This window comes from Talpa occidentalis, unplaced genomic scaffold (assembly GCF_014898055.3).
Source record: "Talpa occidentalis isolate TD23 unplaced genomic scaffold, MPIMG_talOcc4v2.1 talOcc4.15, whole genome shotgun sequence".
Lineage (NCBI taxonomy): Eukaryota > Metazoa > Chordata > Mammalia > Eulipotyphla > Talpidae > Talpa > Talpa occidentalis.
In genome coordinates, this window is record NW_023601543.1 from 11,005,302 (window position 1) to 11,029,086 (window position 23,785).

Consider the following 23,785-nt stretch of genomic DNA (forward strand, 5'->3'; position numbering starts at 1 on the left):
TTTGAAAGGAAAGTGTGACATCTCAGGTTTGTCACCTCCACCACTCACTAACCTCACCCTCGGCCTTACTCAGCTGTTGATGCTACACACCCATCTTGTCGTCACTTGAATCTTGCTGAACTCCCACACGTGGGTCCCCTGGAGGCCTGTGCTCATGGACAGCCCAAATACTACGTGCAAGTAAGGCAGCAGACACACATATGCCCAAATCTCATTCACTCACAGGCAGGCTACATTTTTCCATCTGACTTCCCTTGCAAAACACAAGTTGAAAAACAAAATTGTTAAGAATTTCAAATAGCAAATGTCAGGGCCTTGAACCAAGAGTGGGGGCCCTTCTGAGTTCAGAGCCCCATAAAAGTCACAAGCCTAGGGAGGGGGTCAGAGTGTATCATTGTGAATACTTTGTTTCTTCACCTGTGTGCCTAGGTATGTACTGGGATCATCCCCAAAGTGTGAACACCCCTGCATCTCCTTCCTCTCCTCCTCTAGGGGTTAGAAGGTTTCCTGGGCAGACTAGTGGTTTCAGCTAGAACAGGACAGGGGGCAGCTCTCCAGTGTGGTGCAAGTCTTTCTACATTGCCCCCCAAGCCCTACATCTCATGTGGCTGTTATGATGACAGGCCAGAGTCACCTGTTGTTATGGGCAGATCCCCTTGACCTTACCCAAAGCAGAAATTGGGGTGGGCCAGGGAGAAAAAAGCAGGCCTACTCTTAGCCCAAAGTGTTCTTTTTTTAAAAAAAGGATTTATTTTATTTATTTATGCGTACAAGAACTGGGGTGTAGGTCAGAGGTGTGGGGGGGGTTGAAAGGATTCGCCAGAGACAGAGTGGGGAGCAGAACAGGTGGATCCATTGCAACACACTGCTGAAGAGAGTATTGGGCCAGACAGGAGAGGTCTGCTCTGCCATAAGGTTCAGTTCCTTGACCAGGGATCAAACTCATGCCACAGTGACTGCTGATAACTTGATAGTGCTGAGACTTTAACCCCTGTGCCCCAGGGAGGCCCCCAAATGGTCTTTTTAACCAGCAACACAGTGCTGGAATCTGTGGGAATTGGAGAGTAAGATAGGTTTCAAGGATCCAGAGAACTTTATCCACACCTGCTTTTTTCTCTATTAACATAATAGGCTTTGACATTAATTTTACTTCTACATCGTAAAAGTACTACAAGTTCCACAGAAAATTGAGAAGCTGCAGAAAATGATACAGCAGAAAATAGAAATTGCTTCTCACCTATGATTCCATCACAACCACTGTGAACATATTGTGTGTATTTTCTGTCATTTAATTTTCTACATGTGTGCATTAAATGGAAGACAATCGACCATATTGTGTAGAGGCTGAAGTCTGATTTATTTCACTTATGTTATGAGATTCTGTTTTTCTCCCTAAATGCTGCACATCGTAAGTCTCTCTCTCTCTCCCCACACACACATTAAAACAGTTGTTCCTTGTAACTAGAAAACACTTTTTTCCCACCTGTTATTCTCCCTGTCAGAGGTGATCCCGATGCCATTTCATCATTGTTCTGATAATTTGCACCCTCTGCCGCTAGATAATGGCAAAAGGATGAAGAGTTTCCCTTGGAGGTGGAATCAGACTTCTACACCAAGTTCAGCTTTGTATCAAAAGAATATGCTCCATTATTACAGCTTTATAAGTACCAAAACTTTAAGTGCAATTCCCATTAAATCTATTAATCAAATATAACACTGTAATTATGCACATTTCTTTGCCAAGTAACTTGGCAGCCCTTTGTCCTTTCTTGCCTTTAAAATCTGACCTAGGGCCTCCCTGGTGGCGCAAGGGGTTAAGCACCGCACTATGAAGCAATCAGCAGCCTCTGCAGCACGAGTTTGATCCCCGGCCGGCCAGAGAGAAACCCACATGGTGCAGCAGACCTCTCCTGTCTCGCCCGCTGCTCCCTTCAGCAGTGTATTTCGGTCGGTCTGCCTGTTGTGCTCCCCACTCTGTCTATGGTGAATCCTCTCACCCCCTGCATCTCTGGCCTGTACCCCAGCTCCTGTATGCATAAGTAAATAAATATTTTTTTAAAATAAATAATAAAATCTGATCTAGATGTAAGAATTTCACTTTTCCCTATGCCTACCTGCAGTTAGTTGCCCTGGCCTGTAAACTTTGCACTATTTGCCCCAGTTTCTGGATTCCTGCTGTCTGGACCTTCACCAGGAACCATCACTCCTCAGCTGTATACTCCCCACTGGAAAGGCAGGAACCATGTTCTGTAGATAAATACAGAACTATGGTTTCTATAAATTTAAATAGCAGAATTATAATGTTAATTATCAAAAGTAAACTAATCCTCCCCTCCCCCCATAGAACTTTTTAAAACACACTTATACAGAAGAAACAGATTTCTAAAATAAATTCAACAGTGTTCCTTCCCACTGTTAGAGGCTTTGGGATCCTGTGGCTCTCAAACTAATTTTTTTCCCCTCGTCCTCCTCTTCCTTCCACTTCTAAAGATCACTACCCAGTTTCCTGCTGAGAGTCAGCACTAGTCAGAAAGAGTTGGAATAGTTGGACCCTGGTATGTCTTGCTACATCCAAACAAGGAAAGAACATTTGGACAGGATTTCTAAGGAAATGCCTCTGTCCATATTGTTATCATAAGTACATTCTAGAATAGATGAGAAATGATTATGGCAGAGATCCAAGTATCTCATAGCTCTGGTTATCTTGAGTTTGCAGAGTATGAAAATCCTAGAATGGCAGACTCTAGAAATCCTCCCACCCTTTTCCTTCATTTTGAAGAAACAGATCGAGAAAGTAAAGGAACAGACTTGAAGTCACCTACCTAGTTAGTGAGGCTAAAAGGCCAGGTTACCAGACTCTGAGTTCAGCACTATCAACTTTACCAAACTCTCTTAAGCTGGGAGTTGCTCCACTTGTGGCTCTGATAAGCAAGTGTACTGGATGGCAGAAGAGCTGAAAGAGACTACCTCCACTTGCTGGCAGCCATGTAAACTGGTGGGCCTGTAAAAGAAAACTCATTAGCTTATTCAGTCAGTTCCACCAATATTTACTATGAGCCTGATATTTCTATAGGATAAATTTCTAGCGCTGGAAATATTGGATCATAGGGTTTGGCAAGTTATCTTTTAGTAGATACTGTCAAGGTGCATTTCAAAAATTTTATACAAATTTTCACTTTTAGCAGGAACGTGCAAGGACCTACATCCTTTTCAATACTATCATCCTTTTCAAGCTTTTAAACCTCTCAACTATGATGGAACAAATAATTATTGTTTCAATAATCAATATATGCTAAACATCTATATTTTGGGCAAATTAAGAAGTTACTGTTACTTGGCCTCTATAGTTTTTCCATGTAACCCGCAATCATCTTCACAATGCTCTTTAGACCATTTCTCAGGGCCTGCCATGTGCCCTATCTGGGAACACACACCAAGACATATGTCTGATATTTATTACTTCATAGTTTATATATAGGAACTATGATAGAAATTGATAATAGGTGTGACTATTATCACACTAGCCAGACTATTATATCACTAGCCAGATACAAAGAAATAGCTGAATCACCCATCAAAAGACACAGATGAAGAAAATCTTTTTCGGATAACAAGACTAGAAAGTGTAGTAGATCTGACCTGGCTTGCTACTTGGCTGTTTCATTCACACTATGTACAAATCACATTTTCCAAATGGTGATAACAGCATCACTAATACTGTGGCTCAAGTAATATAATCACTTTGCCAGATGACTTAACATTGGTTCAAGCCCCAAAATGGGTGTGGCATGATTTCCAATTGGGAAATGCAACAACTGTAATAACATCATCTAAGCCAATCATTTCAGTAGTTGATTCTGAATACAATAGCCAACAGATCAGTTTGGCACACAAACATAAGTGTCTGTTTAAGAGAAGTCTAGTACTTACCTAGTTGGACCAGCTGATTCCCTACTCCTTCTGAGCACATTGGAAGATTCTACATCCCCATGTAGATTCTACATCACCGTGATTCAGTCTGGTCAATGAACTGTGAGATGAAATGAAACATTTCATGACATTTAATTGCCAACATGAGAATACCCACTTTCTTTTCCCCTCCCATAGAGACAGAGGAAACATGTAGAGATGTAGATGCCACAAAGTCAGAGCAGCAGTCATCACATGAAGGAAAGCTGCCCCAGAGTGCCACCTGGACTGACAATGGACAAGTCGACAGGTGACTACTTTTGCTGTAGTCAACCACAGATTATAGCAGTTTGTTACCATAGCATAACTGATATGGCATCCCTTGACTTACATGGATCTGTTAAACCACCGGGGGGAGAAGTGGCAGAATGGTCAACTGAGAATCAATTCCTAAGTGCTTCTTATGTGCTGGGTACATGCACAATGCAAAGATGTCTGAAATATTTTCAAACTATCACTGTCTTTGTTGTCTTCTTTGACCTCTCTCCTTCCCCTCTTCTACACACAATGGGCTGAACTTCCGCTTGGGTGCTCTTACCACACTTTTTCCTTCCCCCTCATGCTCAGCCCTTCAGCTAGATTGAACCACTGGCAGTACTGTGAACAGGAGAGAGTCTCTCTCCAAGCCTTTATCAATGCCACTCTTTGTACGGGTAATGCCACTTCCCTCCTCCAGCCCCTCGCGTGGCTAGCTCTTACTCATCCTTCAGGTCTCAGGATTATGACGTCAAATTTCCTTTACTCAAAATAAAAAAAAAAAGGAAGGAGGTACTTGTATGTAGCAAATTTAGACAGGTATGCAAAAACTTTATATATAAAAATCTACCCAAATGTAAGGTATATGTTCATTCAATAACAATTATTGAATACTTAAGTGTGCCAGACTTTATGCTGGTTGTGAGAATTTGTGTATACATTATTTAATATTTAACTTTTAGGCAGAAATAAAGTGTAACCAGGATTACATAACTATAATAAGGAATTGAAGTTCATTTGGCCATGGTTAACTACGGTTTCACTGTACTTTTAGATATTAGTAATGTTACTTCTTTTTCTCTAGATCTTTAATAATCTTTAAAGTCTCTCCTGGTGAAGTGTGTCATTATAAATTGTGGCTTTCTCAGATTTTGTCTCAGCATGCTCTAGATTCTTGAAAGTTACAAATATACATGCACAACTATGTACACACTTGGATACAGACTATGTCTCTATATAATTATGAGTAACTTCAGCTACTACCTAATGTGAGATACTATGTCACAGATATGGCCTGTGTATCTATAATAATACCTATTTACTAAGTCAGTCTAATCTAGAAATTGACTTTCTTAAGTAACAATATGCAATTATTATATCTTCTGAGATCAACTACTTTTCCTGAGCTTATGAAGATTTTATTTTTTTTTAAAGATTTATTTATTTTATTTATACACGCACTGGGTACAGTCAGAAGCGGGGGAGGGTGAGAAAATTCACCAGAGCCAGAGCGGGGAGCAGAACAGACAGAATGATGAAATACACTGCTGAGGGGGAGCAGCGGGCACAGCAGGAGAGGTCAGTGTGCCATGTGGGACCCTCGCCGGCTGGCTGGGCATCAAACCGGTGCTGCAGAGGCCGCAGGCAGCTTCGCAGCCCAGCCCTCAACCGCTGCGCCACCAGGGAGGCCCCACTTATGAAGATTTTAATAAATCAATTAATGAATGAGTAAATGTAGCTGTATATACTTTAATCTCTCTGTGTCTCAGTTTCCTCACTTGTCCAATGGAGTAATAATAATGCTAATTCCGTAGGTACTTGATGAAGAATGATATAATAGATACAAACAGGCTGATCTATGATAGTGTTCAAGATATAATAGCTGTTGTTCTTTAAATGTAAATGTAAGTTTGTACGCCCTTTATTTGTGGTAATATTATCTCAACCAGCCATATGGCAGACCTTCACAGCATAGTCAGAGGATGATAACGGAGATGACTAAGGTAAGAAGCCAGAGAGGAAAAGAGGCTCCACTGAAGTGTGGATGACCTAGAGTTATCCTATGTCAGGAATTTTTATAATTGATTAGTACTAGTTGACCTTTTATATAAACCTAGGGTATTTTGAAAAAAAAAAAAAAACCTATCCATAATATAAAGCTACTGAGGACATGAATGTGAATTGATGTTCAAAAGTATTTTCTTTCAAGTGTCCATCTTCTTGTCCTCATTCAAGGACACCCAAGAGGCCATTCAGAGTCATTCACTGTCACTCTAATGTAGTCTTAAGAGTGTGGACTCAAACTAAATTACCTGCACTCAAGTGCTGGAGGTACCACTTGATAGCGACATTGTCTCAGGCACTTTATTTAAACTCTCTGTGCTTTGACTTCCTCATCTGTAAAGTGCCCACAATAATAGTAGCTCCCGGGGGAGCGCTGAACCACCCTGGGCATACAGTGAGAGGTTCCTGAGCACTTGCTGGTCTGGGAGATGCCCAACTTCGGCTGGAGCCCCTCCACCTGGTGGAGATGCACTATTACAATGGCTGGGTTTCATTTCTGATTCCCGAATGTGGGGTGCTATCAAGAGAAACAAAAACCTCGTCATGTAAACTAGACCCTATTACTTTGTGAAGAATTTACCTCTCTGTGAGTTCATTACACAACAATTCATAATATTTCCATCAGGGTAGGCTCGTGCTGTGCACCCACACAACCACAAACATGGACGAGGACAGCACAGTTGCCCTGCTGCTCAAGGAAAAATTAATTTGTCACTGGGTAAAGACACTTATGAAGAAACTGGGCTTCAGTGTCGTCCATCTCAGGATTCAAGCAGAAAAATCATGAAATATAGTTTTCATTGATTTGATGGAGTTAGCCTTTCACCCAAATTCTAAGAAGTATGAAATATCTTCATCCTTCAAACTGAAAGTTGATAGTCTGTTGGCTTGGCATCAGACAGGTGCAGAAAAATCAACTCTGATGTCATACTTTTCCGGTTAGCATATTCAAGAGCATCAGCCAAAACCTGAGCACAGTGATAGATCTGCACAGCGATGGATCTGCAGTACCAGGTGCTGTGGAACGGGCCCCTGGGGGCAAGAGGAGGCAGCTGGGGAGTCCTCCAGCGCTACTCAGCTCCTGCAGAGTCTGGAAGCCGTCTTCAGCAGCACAGACCTAATAACTTCCTGTTGACCTGTTGTTGTCCCAGCCAAGCAACATTGAAGCAAAGGCATATTTATGCCCTATCACAGGCTTCATCCTTCCAGAGAAGACCTGCTTCCTGTTGAAACAGCTAACACTACTTTGATGAACCCAAGTTATATCCTTGGGGTACGCTGTGGGTTCAAGGATTTGGGGACAGCCCTGTCTCCTGGAGAGAAAATGGATATGGTTTTCCCTAAGAAGGAGAATATTTATACAACTTTGAGATTTTTTTTAAAGATTTATTTATTTATGAATTCAAGAACTGGGGGACAGGCCAGAGGTGTGGGGGGTGAGAGGATTCACCAGAGACAGAGTGGGGGAACAGAACAGGTGGATTGACTGAAATACACTGCTGAAGGGAGCAGTGAGCTGTCAGGACTACTGACTCCAGATGGTTGTTGGGGTTCATGAAAACTGTCCACCATAAAAAGTAGAAAATTTTAAAAAAAGTAGCAAACCATAAAATATATAGAAGGAAATATAGGCACAACACTACATGACATGCACCTCAAGGACATCTTTACAGACACATCACCCAAAGCAGTGATAGTGAAGGCAAAGATAAACAGCTGGGACTACATCAAATTAAAGAGCTTCTGTACAGCAAAAGAGACAGTAACCAAAACAAAGAAACCCCACCGACTGGGAGAAAATTTTTGCACACAACACTAACGATAAAGGACTGATCACAAAAATCTACAAAGAGCTGATGAGACTCAACAAAAACAAAGAAAAAAATCCAGTCAAAAAATGGGCAGAAGAGCTAAAAAGAAACTTCTCTGAAGAGGAAATGCAAATGGCCAACAGGCATATGAATAAATGTTCAACATCACTTGTAACCAGGGAAATGCAAATCAAAACTACCATGAGATACCATCTTACACCAGTGAGAATGGCACATATTAAAAAAACTAGCAACAACAAATGTTGGCGAGGGTGTGGAGAAAAAGGAACTCTCCTGCACTGCTGGTGGGAGTGCAAACTGGTCCAACCACTATGGAGAGCTGTGTGGAGATTCCTCAACCTACAAAAGACAGAGCTTCCATATGAGCCAGCAATTCCACTCCTAGGTATTTACCCAAAGGACACAGAAACATCAATTCCAAAGAACACCTGCACCCCTATGTTTATAGCAGCACTGTTTACAATAGCCAAGCTTTGGAAACAGCCCAAATGCCCAAAAATAGATGACTGGATCAAGAAGATGTGGTACATATACGCCATGGAATATTACTCAGCATTCAAAAAAGATAAACACATGCAATTTGCGGCAACATGGATGGCGCTGGAAGGGATCATGCTCAGCGAAATAAGCCAGAAAGAAAAAGAAAAATACCGGATGGTCTCACTCATAGCAGGAATCTAGAAAAGCTAAATAAGGGACCAGGAAAAAGAATAACTATAAGAAAGAAAAAATCAAAATCAACAAACAACTGTAAACCAAGATACACTGTTGGGGGGTGGGGAAAGGAGGGATTGGGTTAAAATAAGGGGGTGTGATTGTATGGGGAATATAAAAATTAAAATAAAAAAATTAAAAAATATAAAGTTGTAAAAGAAAAAAAAAAGAATGCAGCAGAAAAAAAAAAAAAGTAGCTCCCTCATAGGATCCTTATAAGAGGACTCAAGAAGATAATCCTTATGCTACTTTGCATGATTTTCTATTTACATGTACCCTCTCCCCAGCTAGACTGTAGCATGTCTCATGGAGGGCAGGAACTGTATGCTATTCATGTCTGGAGTCGATGCCCAACAGACTTTTGTTGTTGAGTATGAGGAAATCTGAAGTTATAATTTTCCTTAATTCATTGGTTTTGAAAGCGGGATCTCTACAACTGACACGAAGAGATTTTTATAGTTGACAATTTCTATTTAGACTGAAAGTAGGTCAATAAAATGGGTCACCTGACACCCTAGCTTTATAAAACAAAACCAGACACTCCTCATACAATAATGAGTGTCTTAACTACTTAGAAGCCAATTGATTGCATAAAAGTATGTTTTTGTTTTGAAGAAATTCCAAAAGGTGAAAATGGATTCAACAAAGTGAAGAGTTTCTGCCAGGAGTCTGGTACTGTATGGGACTTTTTTCTAGAGAACGTGTAATTGGCTGCAGATGGATCCATCCTGATTTGTTGCCCAGTGACAGCCAAAGGAAGTCACCCCATGGTGAACCATGAGTCTGTTTACCATTACAGTCTCACATAAAATGGCCTCATAGTAGTGTTTGGTGAAAGCTATATACAGTTCTCATTTGATCTCAAAGTGGTTCCATGGAGGAGGTCCTACACATGGAATCTTTGTTTTACTTTGGGGTGCTATCGGAACATCAGCAAGATTTGGGTTGATATAATAGAGAATTCAGGGCCTCCCTAGTGGCACAAGGGGTTAAGACGCAACCTATGAAACAATCTGCAGCCACTGCAGCATGAGTTCAATCCCCGACCGGCCAGGGAGCTGCCCACATGGTGCAGCAGCCCTCTCCTGACTCGCCCGCTGCTCCCCTCAGCAGTGTGTTTCAGTCAATCTGCCTGTTCTGATCTTCACTCTGTCTCTGGTGGGTCCTCTCATCCATCACCACCCCTGCACCTGTGGCCTGTACCCCAACTCTTGTATGCATAAATAAATAAGTCTTTAAAAAAAAGAGAGAGAATTCAGCAGCTTTAATGAAGTCCCCCAGTTAATTAATATCACCCTCAATAAATCTGTTTTTCTTTTTCTTTTTCCCCTGAAAAAGAAATGAGGAACTGAGTGTTCTGTATACCCCGTCAAGATTTCCTATCTACTTTAGGGGCCTGGGCTCAATTAGAGTCTACCCTCTAATCAATTCTTATCTTTCAAACTCTTTGACTTCTTTACTCTCCACATGCCTCGTTTTTGCTCTCTAGCATAGAACTGCAATAAGAGCCATAAATTGGCTGGCTCAAAATAGCAAAAATTTATTGTCTCACAGCTCTGGAGGCTAGATCTGAAATTAAAGTGTCATGAAGGTCATGTTCCCCTGAAGCCTCTGAAGGATTTCCTCCCTTGCCTCTTTGTAGCTTCTGGTAGGTGCTGACAATCTTTGGTGGTCCCGAGACTGTGGAGGCCTCACTTCAATCCTCCATATTCAGTCTTCTTCCTGGGTCTTCATATTGTCTTCCTTCTAGACTTGTCTCTCTCTGTGTCCAAATTCCCCCCTTTTATAGGACTTATAAAGTCTCACTGGATTTAGCCCATCTTAATAATGTTGTAAAGACCTTATTTCCAAATAGGGTCACCTTCTGAAGTACTGGGGATTAGGACTTCAACATCTTGTTTTTACACAGGACACAATTCGACCCAAAACATACTAGCTTGTTGTTGTTTTAGTTTCATATTTTAAGCTCACCAGATTTCAGTTCCCTGACCCTTCCATGTCCTCCTAGTCAATTAACTAACTAACTAACTAACTAATTGATTAATTAGTCCTTTTCTGTCTTCGCTTACTTCCCAATCTGAACTGGACCTGCGGCATATCATAAATGACTCCCAACCCCCGTGCCTTTCTATATGGAAATCATATTACAGGTTTTGTGTGATCTTACTCTCCTCCAGCATTGGGGCTATTGGAGATGGTTAATGGTAACCTTTACCTGTAGATCTTTAATTTATGAGATTCCAAATCCATTAAGTGGACAAGCAGAAGGCCTGTCACCCAAAGTTACTGCACGTGAAGCTTGATATAAAGCAAAGATGAGAGTTTGGGCTGTCTCCTTTAGGAAAGGGGAATCTTTGGCATAATGCACACGAGATAGCAACATTATTTAGGGAGCATTTTTGCAAATTAATGAGTGGAAAAAGAGTGTGTGTGGAGGCTGGACAACTGGTGGGGGCTGGGGAAGTGGGGCCGGGTTGGACGAAAATGAGTCTCAGTGATTTTGTGCTTGCTACTTTGTGCTTCATTTTCTCCTATTCTGCTGAGATCAGTGGCCCCGGGATGACAATCTGTGCACAATGCATTTTCAGTCACTCTGGCCATTTCCTTAGGACAGAGTTCCCCCGAATGGAAGTTGCTATGTCAGAAGGTACAAATAGTTTCATGGTTACGAAATATTTGAAAACTGCTTCCCAAAATGAACATTGCTGTCAGTACTATAAGAAACTGTTCGTATAAATTTCATCAACTGCTGCTGAAATTTAATGCTCCATGAATATAAACTTTAGCTTTGAAGGGATAGGACTAAGACTAGTCCCACAGAGTTTCTTTGATCCATGGAATAAAGCTACACTTTGAAACAGGATCTTCTTCTAGTTTCCCCTTGATTGATTCTGCTTTCTCCACCAGAGGCATCTACTTCTCTTCTTCGGGTGCTATTTTCTGGCTGTAGCTCCAAGCAGCAGTCCACTTTTAGCACTTTTCCTGTCTAGCATTTCATTCAAATCTGAACACTCTGAGTTAGCAATTTTGAGACATCAAAATCTAGTCTGCTACAGTGGGAGGCATCTCAGGGCCCCAGGTAGGGATGATATGCAGATGATCAACTTAGCCACATCTTACTTAGCTCAAATTAGCTCCTAACTTTTCTGAGTTTTGGATACATAAACAAAGTTTGTAAACCTGAAACCCGAAATGATACATGTACGTGATAGTCATAAATCCAAAAATCACAGTCTGCAGAAAAGGAACTGAGATTTCAGAAGGTGAAGAGTCTTGCCCAAGTGCACGCAGTAAGCTGACGACAGAGGTCTGCACTTGGAATGCCATGCAGCTTCCCCTACATGCTAAGCTGCTGCCTTGTTTGAGCCTATTTTGTTCTAGGCTGGGCAGGCTATCTCCCTCAGTTCTGGACCTTGCTTCTATCTTGACTGGGCTCCAGGAACAACTCTCCTGAATGCAACTAGAAACTGCATGTATCAATATTATGGCTCTTATTATGGCAGTTTTCATTGCTTCATCATCACACCCACAAACAGCTTCTCAGTCCCTCTCCTCTAGGTCCCCCTCCCCTGGATCCTCTCTCCTCCGGGTTCCTTCTCCTCTGGGTCCCCTCTCTTCTACGTTCCCTCTCTTATAGATCCCCTCCCCTCTAAGTCTCCTGTCCTCTAGAGTCCTCTGTCCTCTAGATCCCTCTGCCCGGTCAAGACTAGAGTTACCCTCAAAATTGGGACAGATCCTTTTTCTATCTGAAGACCTTTCAGGTCAGGAATTGAAAACACCCTTCTGACTTGTCATGTTTTCCTGCCTCCTGCTCTTCCCTTAGTGTTTCCATCCTCTGCCTGGGTACAGTCTCAATAATCCCAGGTGCAAGGATTACCTCAGATTCAGAGCTGTCTTTGAAGAATCTGAGGGGGAAGTGGAGGTGAAGGAATGTCTTTTATCGGTCTGTTACTCCCTAGTATCAACCCAGGAAACCCTTACATTAGTGGATCTTATATTTCTCTTGGCCACAGGCCACCTTCGGAAGCTGATAAAAACAATGGACACTCTCAAATTCACATTAGCACAATATTACATCTACAATATCAGGCCATCAAAGACCACCTGAATCCCATCCACCGACAACAGATAATTGTGAGGGCTTTCATCACAGTGGTTACTTCCTGGCCTTCCTCAGAGATACCTTGCAAAATTACAGGGAGAATTTGAACCCTACAGGTTACTTCCTTATCTCAGCCAAAACACAGATAATTGGAGTGGAAGTTGGGGGATTTGTGTGTGAGTGTGTGTGTATGTGGCAGGTTTTTCCCCTGAGCACATTCACACAAAGGACCTTCTAAAAAATTGTGGGGATGTTATCACAACAGGTGGCTACCTGCAGTCTTCCTGTTAATGTACCTCTTGGGCATAGGATACATTATTCTGCATTGACAAAAGTAGTTTCAGGTTTCAGCTACAACATTGGGACCCAAAAGCTGCTTATAATGGTTTCTAGTTAGTTTTTAAGATTATAGCTGAGTTGACTCATGGGTACTTTTGCAAAGATTACCATAGCAGGCTAATGCCCCATACTGTAATCTCTCCCCACTTTCTGTGGTTATGTCCCTGGAAACCATCATGGTAGAATTTATACTTGACCAACTTAGAACTTCATGGGCCAAGTACAGTCAGTAACCAGAGGTCAAACTGTGAGTCTATAAAAGCTCCTAGAACATGATTTGGCTTTCACTAAAATGAAATGTTAAAGATAGCATACCAACGAAAAAGAGTCTGTGTTTTACAAGGTCTTATATTAGGGATAGTCATAAGTAGTCCTGTACAGTTTCCATCTGCCATCTGTAATCATTTTCAGACTCTCTCTTCCTCTGTTTTATCTTTATCAGCATTATTTACATTTAAAACAACACTCCTCTAACAATTTAAATGCTATATAGTGAAAAAGCAAAAGTCTCTCAAATCTCACTCCCCACTGTGGAACCTGCTTTCAATCAATCAGACTCCATCTTGTCCCTAACTGCCAGGTTGAGAACTCTGGGTAGGTTGCTGAGAGCAGCCTAAGTCAACTCATGGTTTTCTCCTAATTGTCAACAACAGAAGAATACCAGCTCTCTGGTTTCTCCTTATCAATGATTATGAAAAACAGAAACTCTTATTCTCTACTTATCAGCGATTAAGAAGGAAACAGGAGACCATCTGCTGATGGTTATAAAAGCCCCACACTGCAGCTTTCTGTCTGAAGACTCTAGTCAGCCAATCCAAAAGTTTCACAACAAATGACCTAAATGCAGGCCACTTCCCTGCTTGACCTTTTAACTCTCCTCTGCCATGACCCCGATAGAATACACCTTAGGATTTCTCCTTGGTTGAAGACCTGGGTCACAATGCCTATTCTTGAATAAATGCTCTCTTGACTACAGTGTGGTTATTTCTTGGTTAAGGCCACTCATTGATAATCACTATTAATGGTAGGCCATCGCGGTGTTTCCTCTTTGGCTTTTTTGGTTCATTTTTCTGGTTGATGGTTTTCATAGTTATGTAATTGTGACATGGCTGGATTATAAGGTTCCTATGAAGCTAGGGAGAAGGGGGTGGGAACCAGTCCAAATTAAAAAACTGTTCTTACTGTCATTACTGAGATTCAAACAGTTTTTCTTGGACAAAAGCACCTCAGATTGTAGATGAAAGAGTCATATTGGAAGAAAATGTCATCTAGGGCTTTCGTAGCCAAGAAGAGGAATCAATGTCTTTGAAGCTTCAAAGGATGGACTCATGCAACTGGTGATTTTAAGTTGAAGCCCATGCTCATTTACTATCTTGAAAATCTGAGGACACTTAAGAATACTACTCTATCTACTCTACCTGTGCTCTAGAAATGGAAGAACAAAGCCTGGCTGATAGCATATCTGGTCACAATATGGTTTACTAAATAGTTTAATTCCACTTTTGAGAACCACTATTCAGGAAAAAAGATTCTTTTCAAAATACTACTTCTCATTGGCAATGCACCAGGACACCCAAGAGCTCTGATGGAGAGGTACAAGGAGATTTGGGTGGCGGGGGTGGGGGGCAGGAGCCAGGCTTGCCCGCTCTCACTGAGAGTGGACAAACTGCTGTGTGCCCTTTGGAGCTGAGAAGCAACCACCAAGCTTTTCCAGGATCAGACTTGCCCTCGTTTTCAGTGCTGTCCCTCCTGATCCTTAGAAGTGACCCCACTAGAAGAATTGAGACTGTTGGATAATGAGAATATTATTGACAGGTATGGTGTCTTTACATTCCCTGAGGTGGGAAGGATCACCAGTCCTTCCTTAGCTTGTAGAACTTTCCAAACTGGGTTCTGTCAGAGGAGTGGTCAGAATTCTAGGATGGCGCCTGAAGTGCCCTACTCCCCTTCCCTTGAGTATGGACAGAAACCTGTGAGCATGATGGGTATATCACTCCTCTGATTGTGTTCCTAATGGGCTGAATGTGAGTTAATCAAAAGGGAGCTGCTCCTGAGTGAGGCTGGTGTAATCACAGTGGCGTTTAAAAGAAGGCAAAGCTCAAAAAGACTTGTCCCTGCTGGCTTTCAAGAGGCAGATAGTTGTGCTGTGGGTGCTTATGGGGGCCACTTGAAAAGGAGCTGTGGGCAGTCTCTAGGAACTTAGAATGACTCCTGGTTGACAGTCAGCAAGAAATCAGGGCCCTTAGTCCTAAAACCACAAGAAGAGGCATTCTATCAACAACCCGTGAGCTTGGGAGAGGACCCTTAGCCTCAGTGGAAAATTGCAACCCTGGCTGAAACCTTGATATCATCCTGAGAGCACAGGCTCCAGATAATGTGTTCCCAGAATCCTGCCTCTTTCCCTGCCATGGCCCCATTCAGAACAGAACCCTTAATCTGAGACATTTAAGGGGCTTTGCAATAATGGAATTCGTTCTCATAAATATCTTCTAGGATCCATGGAAACCCAATCTTTTATTCCTGGTAGTTGTTGGGGAGTGGCCAGGTAGTGAGGATAATTATTTTCATGGTAGTATTGTAGAGCAACCCCGATACAAAACGGGGTGCCTGACTGTGGGTCCTCACTCGCGCGCTTAAAAGGACTTATCAATGCTCTACTGCAGGCACACGCGAAAGGTTCATAAAAGGTTTATTGACAAGGGAAGGGGAAATGAGGAAATGTACAGCTCTGGGAGAAAAGTGGGAGACAACGTTTTAAATGAGTCCTACCCGATCCGCCGACCAGGAATCCCAAAATGGCGCTCTCAGAGTTGGCCGCCAGCCAGGAGCTGTGAAGCCAGGAGGCGAGCGATCTCGAGCCAGAGAGGCCCCAAGGCCCACCTGTTTGGTTTTTATATCTAACATGGCTGCCCAACTCCACCCTCAGGTCCCAGCCACCCTCCCTTGGTGGTGATGGGATTTGTCTTTCCCAATGTCTTGATGGCTTTAGTCTGGAGTGGGGGTGGGGTCCACAAAGCCTGTATGGGATTAGCTCAGGACATCATTTCCCCCTAACAATTCCCCCCTTTCACTTTTTGCCACCATTTCCATGGTGATGAAGATCAAACATATGGATGCTGGGATACAGTCTCAGATGAAAATTTTCCAGGGTTCCAGTCTGAAAGAAAACGAATCCCTCCAGGTATTGTCCATTGTGGAAAGCAAAAGTCCTCCATTCCTGGAAAAACAGTTCATCGGCCCAAGCCGAAAGAAAAACATCTGGAGGCATTAGCCAGAACAAGACAGCAGATATGTCAAAATCACAGGGAAAAAAATCTTAAAATGGTTCAACTTATGTAAAAACAAATTCTCTCAACCTTGATCCCAAATTTTTAACAGCATAGCAAAAGTTTGCAAACTAAATCTACTTTTAAACCATATTGCCTATTTTTGCATAAAATCACAGGGCAGAATAACTAAGCAGCAATTTTAGCTGGCTTTGTTGGAATACTCCATATAGGATTCAGAGCGAACTGTTGACATCCGGTCCGTGTAGGCTTCAGGAACAAGTTGGTCTCATGAGACTCCACCTGGGCTTTCCTCTTTTCGAGGGTACCAGGGACTTTTTGTTGGCTGGGCTGTCCAGTCCTGCCAATGGAGGCAAGCTTCCTCACCTTCTTTGGAGGTCTCTGGAACCCTAAGAACAAAGCAAGTAGGTTCTCCTCTTCTTGGTTCAGCTGTTTCAGCTTTCTGGAAGAGCTCCACACAAAGCCACACAATGAAACTTATGTCCAATTTTTTTCAGTTTAAGCAAACAAAATCCCTATGGAAGTTATGCAAAAACAGACTCTGAGCTAAGTAGTAAAAGATTACTACCACTATTTTTATGCTGTGTTGGTATCAAGGGGAGAGAAAATGCAAACACAAGTTAGCTTTGTTGGAAAAAAAATTGCAACCTTGCTGCAGATCCTGGTCATCAAAACAAGAAAACTTTGTGGATTTAGAACAAAATGCAAAAAAAAAAAATCATCAGTATCATGTCAAAGAAAACTTAGTAAATATCAGGTGTATTTCCAAGTCTATTCAGACCTTAGTAGAAAAGTTTTACTCTCAACAGTTCCATCAATAGGAATCTGTTGAGACCTTTTCTCCCTATATTTCCAGAAACAATTCCTGTAGATATTAAGCAATTGAAGTATACAATATTACAAGGTGACAATCATCAATGACAATTTACATTCATATCAGGTCAAGGTGTTACTCATTTTCCCAAGTGACAATGCTTCCCTTCTAGTTTTACTCTACTAGGTGAGCCAAATAGAACAAATTCATCTAATGCCTTTCCCAGGAGGAAAGGGAGAAACTTTGTGGAGTGTCTCAGGAGCTCTACTGAGGTTCCACAAAATTTCCTTGCATCAGCCAAATGACAGGCTACCAAATTTGTACTTGAATTTAGATTTCTGGGAAGCTTTGCCATAAATATCAGAAAAATAACAGAAACAACAATGTTCAATCTCTATGAAGGCACCGGCTTAGTTCAGTAGCACAATGTTGACAATGAAACCATAACCTTTAGTTTTTCTCATAACTGGAGACTTTTTTTTTCCAACGTCTATGGGCACCATGTATACCAATTTGTCAATCACTGGAGGTCAAGACAAGGACACAAGGAAAGGACATACAGACATACAACATATAGACACAAAGAGCTCTTTAGTTACCATGTATCACGCGTGGGATATCTCACACAACTGCAGTTTCACTGATAGGCCAAAGTAACAACAAAAACAAGCAGAGAAAAAAAATCTCAAAGTTAAAAACAAAAGTTAAAAAGAAACACCAAAATCAAGATTGAATGCCTTTCTGTGTAAAAAAAAAAAAAATACTGGCAGCATATGCAGGATCCTAGATGTTATTTCGCGTCTCCTAAACTTTGAAAGGAAGAAGATTGGTTAGAGCATGTTAGTTTTCTCAGGGTTTCTTCAGAAAAAGTGAGTCCTTGGGTATCCTGCAACAATAACTGGAAAAGAAGTCAGTAATATTTAAGTTTTTGTCTGTTTCTTAAACAAATATCTCAAGTCCTCAATGGGTTCACAAGACCAATGGGACTTCGTCTCTGGGTCAGTTCCTCCTGGGGCTTTCTTTAGATCTAGTGGAGCCCTTGGGCACCTCTATTCTGCATCTGAACCTTCTCCATGAGCTATCATTTGTCTCCTTTCCTCTGCACTTGGCTCTAGATTCCTTCTACTCTGTCTGTATTCCCTCCTATCTTCACCTGAGGCTCTACCCTGTGCTGTCATTTGTCTCCTTTCCTCTGTGCTGGGCTCTCGATTCCTTCTCTGTCTGTATTCCCTGTCATCATCTGAGCCTCTACTCTGTGCTAACATTTGTCTTCTTTCCTCTCTCCTTGGTTCCTGGTTCTGTGTGCTCCTTCTATATTCCCTCCTGTAACCCCTACGTGAATCATCATATCTTGGGGTTCTCTGTCTTCTATCCTGCCTTCTATAATTATTGCGTCTGCCGCTTCCCTGTAACCTGGGACAACTGTGCTTCCAATGTCCCTCTTCCCTACAGAAAGCACACTGATTTCTTCCTAGGGGTTCACGTCTCTGTCCATTACTGTTTCCCTGGACCCTTGTTCTGTGTTCTCTTTGTAAGAAAACAGTCGCAGGTTTCGGTCTCCTGTCCTCTCTATTATTATAAACCCTAAATGCCAGGTCCACTACCTGGGACGGACTCATCTCTGTGACACCGTCCACCTTAGCTAACTTTTTCTTTGTGTCTGGGGCCCTATGGGTAATGAAAGCCATAGTGATCAGACGAGAATTTTCTGGGGCATCTGGGTTTATATCTGTGTGGTTAGTGTAAGTTGAATAATCCTCTCAAGGAACTCTGATGGATCCTCATTAGCTCCTTGCTCGAGTTGCAATATTTTGTTAAAGTTTTTTTGTTTGGGGATCCCCTGCTGCAGTCCTACCAACAAACATTTTTTATACAGCTCCAACATTGCCGTTCCTCCATTGTTAGGGTCCCATCCAGGATCTCTCTCTGGGACAACAACCTCCGGCTCTGGGGACTGCCTATCCTGTTGGTGGAGACGGTCAGCCTCCTCCCTGGCTTTCCTGAATACCATCCTCTGCTCATCCAGCGTTAATAAAGTATGCAGCATGGACTGTATATCTGCCCAGTTAGGGTGGTGGGAGACGAAGATAGAGGCAAACAAGTTCGCCATCCTCTTGGGAGCCTGCCGGTACGAGGGAACAGAGCTCCTCCAATTTAGGAGGTCCGCAGTACTGAATGGATGGTGCGATCAAAAGTACCCAGCAGGTCTCCCATGTTCATTTAAGCCGCCCATTGGCATCTGGCGAAGGGGAAACTGTCCTGCCTCAGGGTGATCCTTCCTGCCAAAATGGGTGCCGAGTCTAGTGTGGGGAGGAGACGCCATTTTAGTGTCCTCCCCAGAGGGCAGAGGAGGCTGTGAAGCCTCAGGGGTCTGCACGGGAGGGGCCTTGTCACGTGGAAGAGGATTTTGTCCTGATGTATTTAAAGTATTTAAAATATGATGCTCCTCCTCTTCTAACTCTGCCCGCTGGCAGTCCTCATGGGAAGGGGAAGGTTTATCCTTTCTCTGTGCCATAAGCCAAGCCTCCGCCATATCCAATTTATGGAGGGCGGCCTCTATCCTGTCCTGCATACTTTTAAAGGCTTGATCTTGTATGCTTTTATAAACTGACTCAAAGATGTTACGGTTCTCATCCCTCATGTGCTTAATAGTTAAATCAAAGGCCTGATGTTGTTGTTGTATGGCCACGTTAAAAGCCTGATTTGTTGTTGCATGGCTACGTGAAGAGCCTGAATGTGTTGTTGCACATTCTCAGTATGTGAAGTAGAACATCTACCTCTCACAGAAACAAGAATGTAGCAAATGGCGCTTACACATATTACCAAAAAACCACCCAGAAGCACAGACTGTAAAGGGATGGCTTGTAACCCACCCATGTATGTACACAATAGTAAAATCACGTGCCATACACCAGGCTTCATCAAATTATTTATATTAATGAAACTGGTGGTGATATTTTTTTTTCTTTTTTTTTTTTTTTTATAGAGGCATGTTTTTATTTATTTATTTATTTATTTATTCATTTGTTTGTTTTGTTTATACATGCACTGGGTACAGTCAGAAGCGCGGGAGGGTGAGAGAATTCACCAGAGCCAGAGCAGGGAGCAGAGCAGGCAGAAGGACCGAAGTACACTGCTGAGGGGAGCAGCGGGCGGCAGGAAAGGTCTGCGCGCCATGCGGGACCCTCCTCCGGTGGCTGGGGAGCAGCCGGGGATCGAACCGGCGCTGCAGAGGCTGCTGGCAGCTTCGCAACCCAGCGCTCAACCGCTGCGCCACCGGGGAGGCCCTGGTGGTGATATTTAATGGAAGAAGGCTACTCAAATTCAAGGCCAGAAGGAAACTGAAAGAACTCAGGCTAGGGATGAAACTGTATAGGCTCATGGTTGAGGCCATATTTGAGTCAAAAACGCACCCAGAAGGGCTGTACACACAGGGAAAAAAACAGACTTTTCAGGACTTGAGACAAATATACTGCGAGTCCTGCAGAACTAGTGCGCTTATGGTGACCAACGCAAGGAATGTTACTTTGGGCTGGTCAACCACGGGTGTAACTTGGAAACCACACTGGGCGCCAAACTGTTGTAGAGCAACCCCGATACAAAACGGGGTGCCTGACTGTGGGTCCTCACCCGCGCGCTTAAAAGGACTTATCAATGCTCTACTGCAGGCACACGCGAAAGGTTAATAAAAGGTTTATTGACAAGGGAAGGGGAAATGAGGAAATGGACAGCTCAGGGAGAAAAGTGGGAGACAAAGTTTTAAATGAGTCCTACCCGATCCGCAGATCAGGAATCCCAAATGGCGCTCTAAGAGCTGGCCGCGAGCCAGGAGCCGTGAAGCCAGGAGGCGAGCGATAGCGAGAGATCCCCAAGGCCCACGTGTTTGGTTTTTATATCCAACCTGGCTGCCCAACTCCACCCTCAGGTCCCAGCCACCCTCCCTTTGGTGGTGACGGGATTTGTCTTTCCCAATGTCTTGATGGCTTTAGTCTGGAGTGGGGGTGGGGTCCACAAAGCCTATATGGGATTAACTCAGGACATCATTTCCCCCTAACAGTAGCACATGTTAGCACCCCACACCCCAGGATACTGGTGGTCCCATCTAATTTACAGGGGCCTGGAGAAAGTCATCTTATTAAGGATCTTGTGCATCAGCTTCCTCAGGGACTGTAGAGATTTCAGCAGCCATTTGCATGTTATTCTAATAGCCTGACACATAAGCAACTCTAAAAGCAGTTCATGCCCCATCACACTCGCTTTGTGTGCTGAAATACAGCAGGTACACCTGAGATATCCAGCTGTATCCCAAATTCTTAAAGCCTCCCTGGACAGATGAAGACTCCTTTTGCTGATTAGCAGCCAGGGGAGCTTAGTAATAGTAATAACCCAGCCCAACTAATCTCACAAGCATAAGGACCATTGTCTTCTTTCCCAGCAGACTCACGTATCTTGCAGTCATGGATGCTGTACATGAGACAGACTTCTTTTGGCCACAAAAGGCATAGAAATTACCCCATGAACATTCAAATCTTGCCAGCCTTCTTTCTTGCTTCCACAGTTGGAGACTTGCATGGATGTGAGCTTTGGAGATGCTCTCAACAATTCTTTAACATAAATCATTCATCTTCAGCAAATCACGTCCAAAAAATCTTCAAGTCACTTCAAAATGTAGAGTGCACCTCCCATGATACGTACCCACTTCCTCATTCATGCTGAGAAAAATATAATTTTGGTTCTAGGCAGAAGGTTCCTCTGCAGCCTCTCTTACTCGGTGGGTTCTGAGCTTCCTGAGGCAAAGCTGTCATGACTCAGAGGTTTGGATTTCATAGAATGAAGCCCAGAGGGAGGGAAGAAGCTCTGGGATTAGTTTCTTCCCTCCACACCTCCATCTGCTGGTAGACTGTTGCCTTTCAGATGTTTATGGAAAGTCCAATTCAATATATAATGCCAGCCTGCTGCTGGCAACAGGATATAAAGAATGGATTCATAGAATCCATTTCTGCAGTCCACCATGAACTTCACCTCTTATTTTACCCATTGTGGTCTAAGGCCAGGGCTACATCAAGCATTCCCAGTCTCAGAGTGAGTGGTCATAGAATCGGGAATCAAGAGAATAAAGCTTTCTATTGAAGAGTATTACGGGGTACATTATATTTTAAAATATTCTTTAGAAGGACCAGGATTGAAAATGTTTGCTGTCAGTGGCAACTGTCCCTGCCTGGCAACTTTAGCAGAAGCAGACGCAGCTGGTGATCGCATATCCGAAGAGTACTCTAGCCAAGAAGCAGAAGAAGTGGACAGTAGTCTCCACATTGCTCATTGCAGTCCTTGCCAGAAACAGGAATCCCTGTCCTGAGCACCAACCAGTCCAGGGACTGCACAATGCCAAAGGCATATATCCTCCCAGACCTTTTCCCATTAGGCTGTCAGACTCCTCAAAGACAGATTCTAGCAAGAACTAGAGTGAGGAATGTGTTGGGAGGAGGAAGCAAATCATGAATTTAGATGCAGGAACATGATCATGGATTTAGATACAGAAACCCTGTTAAGGGTAACACATAAAAGGCTGAGACTTGGTCCCAGAAACAACACCAGCCTGGCTTCTGTGACCTTGGTGGAATCTGCCACAGAGTGCAATTGACAAGAATAGTGCAGAAATATCTGAGCTGAAAGTTATGCAACCTGGCTACTAACCTTGGCTCTCCGACCCGCTGGTTGTATGACTTTGTGCCCATCACAAGGAGCCTTCCTAATTCATTTGTAAAATAAAGAAGTTCACTTTTGTTGGTGGGTTTCTACCACTGGAGTCTCAAGCTACCACAGAGCGGTGCTCCGCAAACTCTAAGTGCACTTGAATCCCTGGGGAATCTTGTTAAATGCAGGTTCTGATTCAGGAGATCTGGGTAGGGGCCTCAGAATCACAAGCTCCCAGGTAATCCTGAGACTGCTGGTCCCCGGACCACACTTGGAGTGCAAAGCAAGCAGAGAGGATTCCAAAAGTGGTTCAAGGGCTCCCTCTGCTGGTGTCAATGGAAAACCGGAAGGCAGGACTTCAGCGGCCCCACCTTCACCCTCGCCTCAGCTAGAGCAGCTCCCCTTTGATTTGTTTTACATGTATGGAATCAACTTAAGATTTTATTTGAAAAAAAAAAAAGAATGGTTTGTTTGTTTTTAAAGAGCTTAAAAACCACTGGATTATAGTCCTCTAGGGGGAGGGGATATTTTAACTTATTTTTTATTATGGACCTTTCAAACAAAAGCCAAATTTAAAAGAAAAGTATAACCAGCTTTCATGTAACCACTATCCAGTTTCAAAAAGTACCACTATTTTGTCAATCTTGTTTCATATCCAACTTATAAGAAGTTAAAAAAACCGGGTTCTGGTGTCTGGCTGTAGGAGCTGTTGAGTGAAACAATTTCTGTAATCTCTGGCTCGGTGTTCATTTCTGAGACTGCGTTTGGACAAGATGAGTTCTACTTGTGAAGGACAGTTCCCAGAATTAAACAGCCAGTATGTCGAGCAAAAAGGCAAAGACCAAGGTCACCAAGAAGTGCCCTTCGCACACAGTATGCAACGTGTTTGCCATGCATGACCGGTCACAGATTCCGGAGTCCAAAGAGCCCGCAACATGAATCATTGGAAAAGACAGCCTCACAGCAAGAACATTTGGTATGATATGCTTGCTTG

General features: G+C 42.9%; 1 pseudogene; it reads left to right on the forward strand.

Annotated features, from left to right (window-relative positions):
• The first annotated feature begins 4,528 nt into the window (after positions 1-4,528).
• On the forward strand, positions 4,529-7,583 carry LOC119246445 (ribonuclease P protein subunit p40-like; annotated as a pseudogene).
• The last annotated feature ends 16,202 nt before the right edge of the window (positions 7,584-23,785 follow it).